At 47.0% G+C, this 13,913-nt stretch overlaps 1 protein-coding gene and 1 pseudogene across 1 annotated transcript in view; one reads left to right on the top strand and one right to left on the bottom strand.

The window, feature by feature from the left end:
• The window catches only part of MSRA (methionine sulfoxide reductase A), a 350,738-nt gene that overhangs the window by 270,015 nt on the left and 66,810 nt on the right, over positions 1-13,913 (top strand). The window lies entirely within an intron of this gene.
• Positions 10,860-11,445, bottom strand: LOC134368025 (transmembrane protein 126A-like; annotated as a pseudogene).

The raw sequence follows: 13,913 nt of genomic DNA, 5'->3' as shown, positions 1-13,913 counted from the left end.
TGAGGGCTGCTCAGCCTTCTGCTGCGATGCAGTGGTCTCTCCTCTGTCGTCCGCTGAAGTAGCCCATGTGACTAGTGCAATGGACGGACTGGATATTTACTTTAATTCATTTAAATTTATATTTAACTAGCTACACGTAGCTAGTGGCTACTGTATCAGACAGTGTAGCAGTCCAGTAAGGGTAGAGAGTGTACGTGCGTGCATGTGTGCACATGCGTGTGCACGTGCACTGTGGAGAGGCAGGAGCATGTCAGTCTGGCTCCCCGGCTGGGAGCCTCAGGACTCCAAGCTTTCTACTCTTGGATTGGCTTATCCCAAGGGCAAGGGACTGCATGGAGCACGGGTCCTCCTGCCTATCAGAGGTGCTGCACCAGGAATGACCTTTTCCTTTCTGGAGGAATGAACAAGGGCCAGGTTGTTTTCCTTTCCAGGAATCAAAGTGTCTTCTTGGGTACTGCTCCTGGAGAGCTGTAGGGCTAACTGTGCACCTGCACCCAGGTGAGCACTGTGATTTTTTTCTTAGTCTGGGTCCCACGGAGAGCAGAGCTGGGGACAAAAGCTTGTGTGTGAAGATTTACTGGGATGGGTGCCAGGGAGCAGGAGTAAGGGGCTGGGGGCGTGGGAAAGGAAAGGAGGAAGACCCAGTGCAAAGTGGCCCTGATGCCGGTAGAGGCTTGAGCCTTATGAAGTGGCCAGTCACTCCAGGGGAAGAAAAGGAAGCATATTTCCATTGGATCCATTACCCGTGGGTCACTCTGCACCTCTGGGTTGCACAAGTGTGGCCTCAGGACACTATCCCCTGGGACAGGAGACAAGAGGCACATGGCATGGGGTGAAGGTGGGCGCTGCGGGTGCTGCAGCAGATGAGAGTTTGCACAGAACTGGCCTGCAGCGGGCAGGGCTGAAGGGGCATCAGCGGTGTCTGACGTGGTCGTCTACAAGGGGTGCTGCCCACCCCAGCCCACCCCAGTCCAGGGGAGACAGCTGATGACAGTGGCTCCAGGGTGATGGATCACGACTGAGTGACTTTCTGGGGCTTCTATTAGAGCAGAGAAAGACAAACAAGCCTAATGTTCAGCTGGGCATCCTGCTACAATGGTACGAGCTATATAATACATAGTTACATATACAGTTTGTATAATGTAATTATATGTATATATAGTGCATGCGTGTGTGTGTGTGTGTGTGTGTGTGTGTGTGTATAAAACTACATATAATAGTAATAATAACATGGAATAGCAACAACAGTACCAAGTACTACATGCTAATTACTGTTTTAAGCATTTTACATAAATGGAGTCAGTTCTAAATCTTTGGTTATATTTATCTATATACATACATGGATGTAATGTATATGTTTAGATATAGGTATGTATGTGTCTCTCTGTATCTTTATATAAAATTGTATGCATTCATGTATTTCTGAGACCCGAGTTTCTAGTTTTGCACCATGAATTTGTAACTGTTCATTTGGCTGGTATACTTGAAAATGTAAACACACACACACATACACACACACACACAAGAAGTCAGTAATTTGCAATGCCTGTGAAAGGTGATGTAATTATCTTTTATACCATAAAGAAGTCCATCTTTTCTTTTGTATTTAACTTAATTTGTCATGTGGTTCCTGATAGATCTCACGAAGTAGGAGGAGCTCCTCAGCTCTCACCAACTGCTCCGGTAGCAGAAAGCAGAGAGCTTAAGGCGGTGTCCCCTGGAATTAATTGGCTTTCCTGGGTTTTAAGTCTAGAGTGACCCTGAACAAATTTCTGAAACAGCAGATCGTTTAACCTTCGGAGAGTTGTTTCTTAACATGAAACATTAGGGTCTAGAACTCTGCAATCTTGTCAAAAACATTGAGTTTTAGTTCTAAGAGTGGGGAAGTTCTGCGAATGACTCTGTATCTGCTGTTTTCCCCTTTGAAGGATGGCACTTGTGGCCCTGTCACTGCCTTCTGGGAGTTCATCTCACTCGAGCCTGGTGGGACTCCATGTGCTGACTGTAACACTGGCTTAGGTTACTGTCTTCGCTAGTCTGCCCCCAGCGACCCCCTAGTAACCAGCTTCTTCAGCAAGTTCTTTGCACGTGAAGTTGAGAGTGACAGTTTGCTTACCACAGAGCAGCCATTTGAACATAAAATTAGCTGATTTTATCACAGGGACCAATTGTTGAGCTAATTAGATGTGCAGTACTGCTGAGGAGCCAGAAACCAAAAGCGATTTTCCATCTAAACTGTGGTTTTCTGCAAAGTTGGCTGGGCTGTGGATCCCAGGTTCACCAATGCATGCAGGAAAGAAAAATGGCAGAAGCAATTAGGGATGCTAGTTTCTAATCAGGTTAGAGCAGACAGGGAATGTGCAGGATCAAGTCCTCAGGAGCGGAACTTGACCTTCACATGGGGTGTGCTGACCTTGAAAGGGCTGGATTCTGCTCACAGCATTGGAAAGCTGCTTCATGTCTTTGGTGAGCTAAGGACTTTGCCTAAAATGTGGTTGTGCTCTTGCCTTCTGAAGCAAAGACTTTGTAATCTTTTCCTAACCTCCTTTTATATTTAAAACTTTTTCTTCATAGTTTCAGTAGAATTATTTGATTATGGCATTAATTGGAGGAGATAATCTAATGTATTATTAATTGTTTTTGGATTATCAAAGTGGGCAATTTACCTCCCAAGTGTACCTGTTGTGACAAACATTTTCTAATATCCTAAGCTGGATCGTGTCTTCCAGTCATGGTGGGTGATGGTCCACATGTGACTGTTCCATCCTGGAAATGTGACTCTTCCTCATTTAGGAATTAAATCCTTTGAGCACTGATAGACTATGTTTGTTGAAGCATGAAAGACATTGAACGAATCAGAAGATAGTTTTCCTGGCTACACAACCTAGTTCCTTCCAACTCCTCCAACTTCATGAACAGTGAGCACATTTCCTCTGGATATTTCTTTTATTAAAAAGAGAGAAGAAAAGCAGGTTATCCTTTGCATGCATTTTATGTCATATTAATGTCTACTAAGAATAAAACCTTTCTGAAGTGAATGCTAAATTACCCACTATCTTTCAAATATAAAACAGTGCTTTAAATTCTGTCTCTGTTAGTCTCTCTGTTTGTTTGTTTGTCCATCCATCCATCCACTCACTCACTATCCATCCATCCATCTATTCATGCATCCATCTCTGTCTTCATAGCTATAATCTTTAAATGCCTGCCATAATTTTTATCTTCAATTTCAATTATCTAGCAATTTATCGCCTCTCATTGGTGTGTTTGCATGTACTCAATACAGCATGATTTTAAAGAAAAGTACCGAAAGTGAAAGATAAAAGGCAGTTTAATGATTGGGTTACAGCTAGCGATTTTTAGAATAAAGGTTCAACTTTGATTATTTAATTTTCTTACCACTTAGATTGCCACCAGATATTCAGTGACTCCACATGCTGTCCAATAAGCTCTGGCAAGTTGTGGTTTGTCAAAGTTAATTCCTGCATAGACCCACTGTTGCCCCAAAGTGACCAAATTCAGAGGCTGTGGAATTGCTGCTTGGTTTAGGATGCCAGGAAGAATGAACTCTTTCATTAGCCACAGTGTTCTTGACCCCAGAGCCTCTCTTGCTAACTCTCTTGACACAAGAATTGCTAAATGTCATAATCATACAACAATATTTGGTAGGATGAAGTCAGAGGCTGGTACATTTAACTTTCTCTAATTTGCGAAATCTTGGACTTTTTGTCCCTGTATTAGTTTCCCATGGCTGCTCTAACAAATTACCACAAACCCGGTGGCTTAAAACAATAGGAATTTCTCTCATCTGGAAGTCAGAAGTTCAAAATCTGTTCCACTGGGCCCAATCAAGGTGCCAGTGGACTGTGCTGCCTCAGAGGCTCTGGGAGAATCCTTCTTGCCTCTTCTAGCTTCTGGTGGCCGCCCACATGCCTTGGCTGTGGCCGTGTCTCTCTAGCCTCTGCCTCTGCCTCTGTGGTCACACTGCTCCCCCCATTTCTGTGTCTAGTCTCTCACTTCTTCTCTGTTATAAGGAGGTCACTTATAGTTGCATTTAGGGTTCACCTGGGTAATCCAGGGTAATATCCCCATTCTCAAGATCCTTAATCACATCTGCAAAATCTTTGCCATGTGAAGTAAGATTCACAGGTTTCAAGGACTGGGACTGGGACATGGACATTTTTGGGGGGACCATTTTTTTCAGACCATCAGAATCCCCCTGGCCTGGTTTTCAACCTGCCATTGTCACATCCCCCCAAAATGGGAGACTGAAGTAAGGGCTCTTCTTCCTTGGGCTGCTCAGGAGAGGCAGGCCATGTTCACTGGGTGGGAACCCGACTGGCTTGACGTGAACCCCAGGGCCATAAACAGAATGCTGGCAAGTTCGCCAGAGAGGATGGGGCTTGATTTCCTCTCTCTTGGGATCTTTATCTAGTTTTGAAGGGAGGTGGAAATTCGCAAAAGTTTATCTCCTTTCAAACATCTCTACCTTCAGAAAAGACCAAACTTTACCCCCATACGATTTACAAAAGTAAAGTAGCATACCAAAAATAACAACAGGAAAAAAATATCCTAAGAGCTAGAAGGATATTTGGGAGAGGCAAGGAGAAAACTCTGTGTGTGTGTGTGTGTGTGTGTGTGTGTGTGTGTGTGTGTGTGAGAGAGAGAGAGAGAGAGAGAGAGAGAGAGAGAGAGAGAGAGAGAGAGAGAGATCAAAATAACATTTGGATGGTTGGTATAAATGTTCTAAAACTCTCTTAGTCACTCACTATCTTTGAGCCCTGACTTAATTTCTCTGATCCTCATTTGTAAATTATCTAAGTGTTGATAACAAATTTTCCACACAGGTTCGTTATAAGAACACATACACTAGCATGCAGTAGTGACCCAATATACATTCATTGAAGCTAAGCCCCTCCAGTTTTCTGATCTAGAAAATAGTTTTAATTATGCCAACCCAATTGAGAGAAATTAAATATGCTCAGTGAGCATCCAGTCCCACTATAACTATCATAATATAACTGGACATGACAATTCCTTACCGAGGGGCAGATCCTTTGTGTTTCCTTTTACGCATCTATGGGCTGAGAATGCTCTCCCCTCTTTAACCTCCCCCACCTTCCCCAGCAAATTAATAAATTAATTACCTTATCCAGTATTAATTATGTACTGATTAATTGCCAGACTCTCATTACGATTGTTTTAAACAAAGCTATCTGAAGAAGGATCTTGTGAAATTGGTTGTAATAAACGGTCCCACATTCAGTCACAAAAGCTCACATCGCAAATGCTCTTTCCAGTAGAGAATTTCCAGGAACTATGCTGACATTTTCTCCATTAAGTAAGCTCTCTGGGGGTTCACCTTTGTGTCTCCAGTGCCCAGTACGGTGCTTGGCACCTGGCAGACAGTCGGCAAATATTTGTCAACCTGAACTGACGAGCTGGAGTGGGAGAAAAAAGCCAACTTTGCTGCCCATTGTTATGGACTGAATGTTGGTGTCCCCCCCCCCCCAAATTCCTATGTTGAAACCCTCATGCTCAGTGTGGTATATTAGGAGGTGGGGCCTTTGGGAGGTGATTAGGGTTAGATGAGGTCATGAGGGTGGGACCCCCCATGATGGGAGGAGTACCTTTAAAGAAGATACACCAAGGCCTCTCTCTCTCTCTCTGTGCATGCACAAAGAAGTCATGGGAGCACACACCTGTCACCTACCTTGCCAGCCCCAGCCTGCAGTATTTTGTTGGCAACCCCAGGAGATCAGGACGGGCTTGTTTTGTGTGCTGAGCTCCATGGAGTAGGGAGAGTCATGGCCTTGGGTGAACACTCCTGGCTGGAGCCCTGGTTCTGCCCACACCAACCATGACATCCGGACAAACTTCTGCAGCTCTAGTTCCTCATCTGAAAAAGGGGGGAAATGAAAACAGCAAAACTGTTCATGATCTTATTGGTTTTTAGTGCAGTGCTTTCTCCCATATTATGCTGAATGATTGTCACATCCGCACCGAGGTAGTGCGAGATCTGTTCTCTTACCTGCCTTAGAAGGAAACTGAGCTCAGATAGGTCCCTTCACATTCCCAAGGTGACCTCGACAGTAAAATTAGACAGAGTCATCTACCTCTGAATTCCATATGCCTTCCACCCTCGTGTGAATGCACTTGGTAATCTGTCGAGCATTTTACAAATATCAGGGTTTATGGGGTGACTCCAGAGACGGGGCTGTCCACAATGACTTCATCCTGCTTTTCCAGAGGTCCTCGCATCTCATACCGTCATTAACACATAGGATCGGGGAGTCTTCCTTTCCTTCACGAACCAAGAAAATGTCAGGGTTATTTCTGTTTCTTTGTTCCCAGGGAAATGGGTAGCTTCCATGGTAGAAGTATCCCTTCTCAGTCTATTGTATTCTCTGTGCTGCGATGTTCAAAACCAGTCAAGAGCACCAAAACACTCCTGCTTTCCCCAGCACTGAAAAATCATTTATTTGCGTTGGAAGACCTGAATAGACATAGGTAAATGGGGAGTAGACAGCTCTCTGTCTTTTTTTCTTTTTTAAAAAAATTTTATTCGTGCTGTTGTTTAAGCATGAAGTTATGATTTTAAATGCCCATGGTAAGTCCCTGAATAATTTATTCACTTACTTTGGTCAAAGAGAAAAATCCCTTTGTATGCCCAGCAATAGAGACAAAATTCCTCTTAGATCCCTCTTGTAGCTTTGAGGTTATAATTATGGGTATTGTTATGAATTCTAATTAAGAACTTGTGAAAAAAATATTTTTAAAATGCCCATTTCTGGTAGTCAGTCATCTGTATTTCTGTGTATGCGGCCGTGTAGAGAGCTAGATCTTTAGCCTTAATGGTTCAGTTGCATCTGGGTGATTATTTTCATTTCCACTTATTACTGTGTGTTAGACTCCCTGCGCATGAGTACAGATTGCCCTTTCCTGCACTGTATTTAGAAATCTCTGCATTACCCCTGGGCATTTGTTCATTAACAGGGGGTGGGGAAAGAAAAAGCTTATAATAATGGGCTTTACATATTAAACTGTGCGCATCCATGTTCTGGCCCACATGAAAAATCTTGTTTATGCTACTGCCCTCTGGTGGTTGTGGGCCTTTGCTGCAGCGACAGGGACATGCATCTCGGGGTGGAGTTGGGCCTACTGGTCTGCTGCCCATAGCCACGCAGACGTGGGCCTTGCCGGGCAGTCAGTCTTGTACTCGGGCCCTCTGCTTTCCATTCAGTGCATTGCAAGCCCCCGAGGATGCCACTCACTGGTCAGGCTGATGGTAGAAGCAAGCAATCTCGTGAGGACCAAGGAGACATTTTCATTTCAGTGGAGGTGTATGCACAACATAACCCTGGCCAGCAGAGCGTGACGTTTGAATGAATGAATTCAAGTTTCCCATGGGGCCTACTTCTCCTCATCTTTCAGGGACAGAATGGCGAGTTCAGTGGCTCCCAAATGTGGCATATGGATCCTGTGTGGTGTGCAAGATGATTTTAGGGTGTTATCCACATGAATCTTTAAAATATTAGTTATGTGTTTAACATGTATTAGGAAAATGGCAGTGAGCGTTTGAAGCCCACGGTTTCATGCACATGATTGCGCCGGTGAAATGGCACCTACACGCACAGCTGCATCCTCTGCAGGGGCTCATCTTCTGTTTATCTGCGGATGGAGCAGAAACCCCGCAGAGGTGCCTGGATGACTGGTGCAACTGTGGCTTTGTGCTTGCTTGTTGTGTGACCTTGGATTGTTAGCCTAAGCCTGGGTTTGCTGATTTGTCAGACAGGCTGAAAATGGCTGCTTCTTAGGGAGTTATGAGGATTATATGATATGGTGACTATGTAACGTGGCTGTCACAGACCGCCTGTTCTTCTCCCACGCATCAGGACACTGTGTGGCTTCTGGTGCTTGTTTCTTCCCACCCAGTATCCGGGTTTCCACGTTTCTCTCCCTCTCGATAGTGAGGGGGACCCTCCTTTACTCTGCACCTTCTGCAACACCCCAGCAGTACTTTCCATAAAGCAGGTGCCCTGTGAATGTTTGCCATGTGAATTGAACCCGGGCACAAAATTACCGTAAGCAACATTGCCCCATCCTCTGACGCAGTCAGCGCACTTCATGTATGGGATTAGGGCAGGACCTCTACTGCTTCTTCTCCTCTCTCTGACTCATGTGGTCAGATAATAGGCATGAGGGTAGGTCCCGGCCCATTGGCTGTAAGCAGGGAGGGACAACTGCCTCAGTGCCTGCTGTCAGTGTCACCTCTTACCTTACCAGCTGACCCATGGGTTTATTACACACATATTCGTTAGTGTCGGGGGAAGAGGAATGGCAGGCAGCCGAGACATTTCAGCCAGGAAATGCTCTATTTTAGAGACAGCCAAAGGACCTTTGCTGTTCAGGCAGGCACATTTGTAAGCCCTGTCCTGGTTTAGTCTATATAAAATGGCCTTAGGGATGACATGATCAGAAAAAATTGCTAGGGGCGGGAGGGAGCAGGAGCCTTTCATTTTAGTGGCAGGGACTGTGACATAGGGTTTGTTGTTTCTCACAGAGGCAGTGCGTTTGCCGTGACAGCCCCGTGGGTTTCGTCTCGGCAGGTGCAGGTCTGTGTCCCCAGCTCATGGGGACAGAGCCCTGGTCTGCATCTGTGCCAGAAACTTGGGGAGTAGAGGCCGGGGAGTGGGCTCCGGGGGTCCAGGGGCCGAGGAGCGGGGTCTCCTCGCCTGCAAGGGCCCCACCACACGGAGCCGGCCACGTGATGGCCGTGGCGCCCCGCCCACCGTCCTCCCGTTGTCATGGCAGCGCGGGCCGCCAGCGAGGGGAGGACCAGGACGGGGGCGGAGGGGGGGGCGGGTGTTCGCTGGCGGGGACGCGGGGATGCGGGGCGGAGAGCAGCCAGCGGCCCTCCCTGGCACGGGCTTCTTGGTGGGGAGGAGGCTGTGCTCGAGCCCGCTGTCACATTCCACTTTCCCTGAGCGGAAAGAGGACAGCGTTCCACTGCGATATCTACTCCTGCACTTGGTGGTTGTGAAAACCAATTTTCCTTTTCCGGGACCACTCTGACGATGCAAGGTGACCTGAAGCACTGTTCCGGCCTCAGCCTTAGGCTCCTGTGCTGGCCCCATGCCCGGTGAGCCAGAGAGCCCAGGGCTAGCCCTTGCACCTGTCCCAACAGGCGTGGAGACGCCTGCAGACGTCCCAGCTGCACGCAGGCTCCCTGCCCTGCGGGCGAGGTCCCCTGTGAGGCAGGTGGGTGCTGTGTACAGGCCACACCTGGGCCTCCACGACCCTGGGCCAGGGCTCCCTTCAGTGTGTGGCCGGTGGCTGGTGGCCTGTCCCCGCCTCCCTCTGGCCAGCACTGAGCACCCAGCACCCAACAGCAGAGTTGGGTGGAGGAAGAATTGTCACACATTCTGCACCGCACAGGGAGCCTGAGAGGCTGTTGCTCCAGTCCCTGCTGATAGCCCCCGGGTCACAGGCTGTAGGTGGATGAGCCCATCCCGCCCTCCTGGACATTCCCGCTCTCACAGATCCCTAAGCAGGGAGCGAGCCCTGGGACCAAGTCCTCTCCTCCCCTTTATCCTCCTCCTCTACTTGCCTACTTTACATTTTATAAGAACGTGTCATCAGTGCTTAATTTGTCAAGATCAGGGGCTAATGGTAGAGGAATTTTTGTGGTTCCTTCTGGTGGCAGAAACACATTTACGAATACAAAAACATTTTACAAAATAGCAGGATTTAGTAAGAAAGAAAAATAGGCATGAGAAAAGGGACCTGGTTTGGGGGATATCTTTTGTTACCACACTGTGGGGGCCCGCACTCTGGGGGTCCATCCTTCAGGGAGCACAAAACCTGCACCAAGACAGGGGAGGAGGAAGAGGCTTCATTACTTGCAGGTAAGAACGCTGGGGATCTCTCCCAAAGCAGTGTCTCCCTGGACAAGAGAAAGGGGTGTCTTATGTCGCCAAAGTTCCTGCTGACTTCCTGCCCAGGTCCTCACTGAGGTCCTCACATGTAAGTGAAGGGTACAAGCTCATGCGATTCTCATTGGTTGACTGTGGGACATGGTTCGCTGGTCAGTTCTGAAGCCAAATTTGCCTTTGGGCCTGGGAAAGATGTGACCTTTGGGCAACAGCGGGACCTCAGGAGGTTGTCACACAGGCTAAACCTTGGGCCCTTGGCTAGTACAGTCCATAGGTGGAGAACTGAGACTTCCCTGTTGTGGTTGACCCATGACAAAACACAGGGACAGGTAGGTGTGGAAGTCCCAGCTCCTCCTTGGTTGGAGATTTTAGCATGAAGATGAGGCATGTTTGTCTCTGGGGCCCTATTTCAGTTTCAGCTGGTATATTTGAGGGCAGTCTAGTGTTTCATGGTTCATGACTTCCTCCCATCTCCTCTACAACAGAAACTCAGAAGGAAAGGATGCCCTGTGGTTTCAGGAACCCACAGAGTTGAACACCCAAGCACTTGTGAGAGGAAAATTTATTTCTATATTTTTCATTTTCATTCCTGTTTGGCTTCTTTATGAAGTCACCGTGAAAATTGCTCTGTGGTTATTTTTCCCTCTTGTGTTACAGACCAAACTCTAGGCCTGATGTAATGAGTGGAGGAGGAGAGGTGGGAAGACGATCTGAGCAAACCAAAAGAGTCGTGCCTCGTTTGAGGAGTGGGCAGCCATAGTGGTCTCCTGGCTTTTGTTGCCCTCTGTAGGCTTTTGTTGTAGGTCCCAAAATTGTACCTCATGGGATCAATTACAAGTCCATGTGGATTCATACGTTAGATGTAGGCTATTTTTACCATTTGTGTGTGTGTGTGTGTGTGTGTGTGTGCATATTTGCTTAAAATCAATGAATTTCTAGACCAGGTTCTGGTAACTGAAAGGCCTTTATAAGTAGTTTATTGTCTAGACAAGGTGTGTTGCAAACACAATCTGGAGCAAAGTGGGGATGAACTTCTTCCTAAAGATGGGCTTAGAAATTCTAATCCAGTAAATTGTTTCCTTTCTCTAGTAGCAGGGCTGAGTCATACCTGCCTGCTAGACCACGATTCACAGGTATAGCCAAGAAAACCAGGTACAGACCACCAAAAACAAGACCAGCCAATCCACGCCATGTTATGGTACAGGTTTCACAATTCAAATCAACTGTATGCAAAGGTAAATTCACAAAACTTTTGTGAGATACCTGCATTGTCAGAAATTGGGTCCCCACCTTTGGTAAGCCAGCAGCTCCATGAGCCTGAGTCACAGTTAAGACACGTCCAAGAAGACCGTCTGCTGTTAGGCCACAGAGTGGCATTAAGTCCAATATAGGTTGATCCATGTTCAAGTAGATTCCTTTCTGCTTCTGGAAGTTGGTTAATTTTTCTGGTTGCAATATCGATTGTTGATAAGTTTTCCTTGACAGAATTGTCTGGTTCATGATTTTCCATCTTGAGCCTTATACTCCCTGTGGCCACCTCTCCCTATCCCCCTCATCAGCCTCTGTTCAACTCGCCGGCAGCAGCCGTCTTCAGGAAAATGTTAGTAAAGCTTTGTTAGTGTGCAGCAAGGTGCCCTTCTTTCTGCCAAATCGGTTTCTAACATGCTCCTCAGAAATGCACACACTCTCTGTTACAACAGCAGGACTTCGTGTTTCTGATGCATGACTAATCAGTCTAGATTAGGTGGCCCAGCAAATTGGGGGTCAGGGGAGTTGATAAATGATAAGAGGAGTGAACTAAAAGGACAGTCAAAGAGTGGCAGAAGAAAAAGTCAAATAGGGCGTGTGAGGGGCCAGGTAGGTCTAAGAAAGAAAATGTGAGCCACTGTATGTACATGGTGACAAAAACAGAGCTGAGGAACTCAGGCCCAGAGGACGAAATGCCAGCAGAAAGCAAACAGTGGTCAAGGATAATTGTGGTTGGATGGGAAAAGAATTGGAAAGAAGTCACATGATAAAAACCATCCAAGAAACACTTACTGTGTGCTGAGAGTTTCTAACTCCCTTTTATGGACTTTGGTGGTGATTTGGTGCCTTAAACAACTTTTTAAAAAAAAATTACTTCCTAATCTACAAACTGGAGCTAGTAATCCTTGCCCTGCTTGCCTGTATTGTGGGCTGTTGTGAGTATTAAGCGAGGTCAGGAATGTGCAGAGAACTGTGATCTAGAACATGCTCTGCAAATGTGAGGTTCCAGCAGAATTGGGGTTGTAGGGGCACGTGACAGATGAGTTCCCATCCTTGCCAGCTGGTGAAAGATCTGGCATTTTATTCTATCCCGTCGTTTAATTCACTGGGGTTATTACTTTATTCTTATGAAGTGAGACAACCTGGCTGCAGACACGAGTCGACGGTGGCAAATGGATGGAAGCATAGTTGACCTCCCCTGCGTCAACCCCCCCGTCAGCGACACCTGCCGAGATGGCCTGCCTTCCCCCGCCCCTAGCTTTAGTGTGAAAACCATAGCTCGTGGCCGCCCACTGCAGAACGCATTTGATTTGGAGCTTGTAAAGGTCTTCCCTTAACCGTCTCTTTCTTTGAGTGTGGAGAAAGGCCCTTTTCTGTAACTTTGCCAGCTACCGAATATGGCTGATTTATCTCCCACTTTCTGCCTTCTGGTCACATTTCCCACTGCTTCGTGGACATTTGCAACTAGATATTACACTGGCCTCTCAAAATTAACATCTGGAACCAAACTTACGGTGTTTCTCCCAAGCTGATTCCTTTCTGTGATGTCCCCACTTGCTGAAGTCCCACCGTTCTCCCTGACACCCTCCCTTGTCCCCTGCACGTGCTCAGTCACTGGTGGGTCTCCCTTGTCTTCCCCTCTTCCATCTCCAGCTGTTTCATCTCATCCCACCTCAGCTCTTGCTTTGGCTTGGACTCTGACCTCAGCCTCCTGCCTGGTCACGGGGCTCTGGTCTCACCCTCCTGATTCCATCCACCACACCGTCTCCTTACGCTTCTGTCTCCTGGAAATCCTCTGTGGCCTCGCACTTCTTAGCCTGGAATTCCAAGCTCTGAACAACACGATGTTGAAGAGTTGTGTCCAGCATGGTGCTCACCACAACTTGACACCTACCTGACTTTCTGATCAAACTGCCCTGGCCATCCTTTCCAGCACGTGCTCTCTCTCCCCTCCTCCATGCTGCCTTGCCTGCCACTCCAGCCGAAGAGAATGACCGATGCCCCCTCTGTTGCTCCAGCAATGGAGACACACCCTGCCCTGCACTGCAGTTACCAGTGCAGACGTCTTCTCTCTCTATGGAACTAAGCTTGTCGAAACGTCCCCCCAGCTGGTCTTTGCCCTTTGTGGATCAGGCACCTGGTGACTATTTGTTGAATGAATGAAGGATGCAGCTGGTCTGTGCATCTAGAAGAACCCTCATGTAAAATGGGTTCGTTCTTAGATGGATTCGGGATTGACGAATACAAACCTGCGGTTGAGAGTTTGCTTTTAAATCATGAGATCACATAGACAGTGGAAGAATAACGATGATCTTAAGATCAGTGCTTACTTAGTCCTTCCTTTTGTAGTTCTAGTAAATTGCTTTGTATTTGAATAAGTGCTAGGGCCCTCTCACCAGGACATTTCTTTTTTTGAGGACTGTACCAGCAGTGTGGTCAAATGCCTATTTCCCAACTTATATCCAGAGATAATTGGTTTCTCTTTAGTGGAAGTTCAGTTCATACTACCAAGGCATCTAAAATATTTATTTCTTTCCTTGCTAATACTCTGCAGTCACATGTCATACTGGAAAGAGGGATAGGTCAGCAGAATTGGAGAGCAACTGGTAGCTGGGCTCTGTGAGGTGTGGGGGAGAAGCTTGCTAAGGACAAGGCATGTGGGCATGCGGGACAGTCTCGGAAGCCAGTGCCAGGGAAAGAAGAGAGTGGCTGCCCCGTGGCCCCTGCTAT

The sequence above is a fragment of the Cynocephalus volans genome, chromosome 2 (genome assembly GCF_027409185.1).
Source record: "Cynocephalus volans isolate mCynVol1 chromosome 2, mCynVol1.pri, whole genome shotgun sequence".
Taxonomy (NCBI): Eukaryota; Metazoa; Chordata; class Mammalia; order Dermoptera; family Cynocephalidae; genus Cynocephalus; species Cynocephalus volans.
This window is presented reverse-complemented; position numbering and strand designations above follow the sequence as displayed.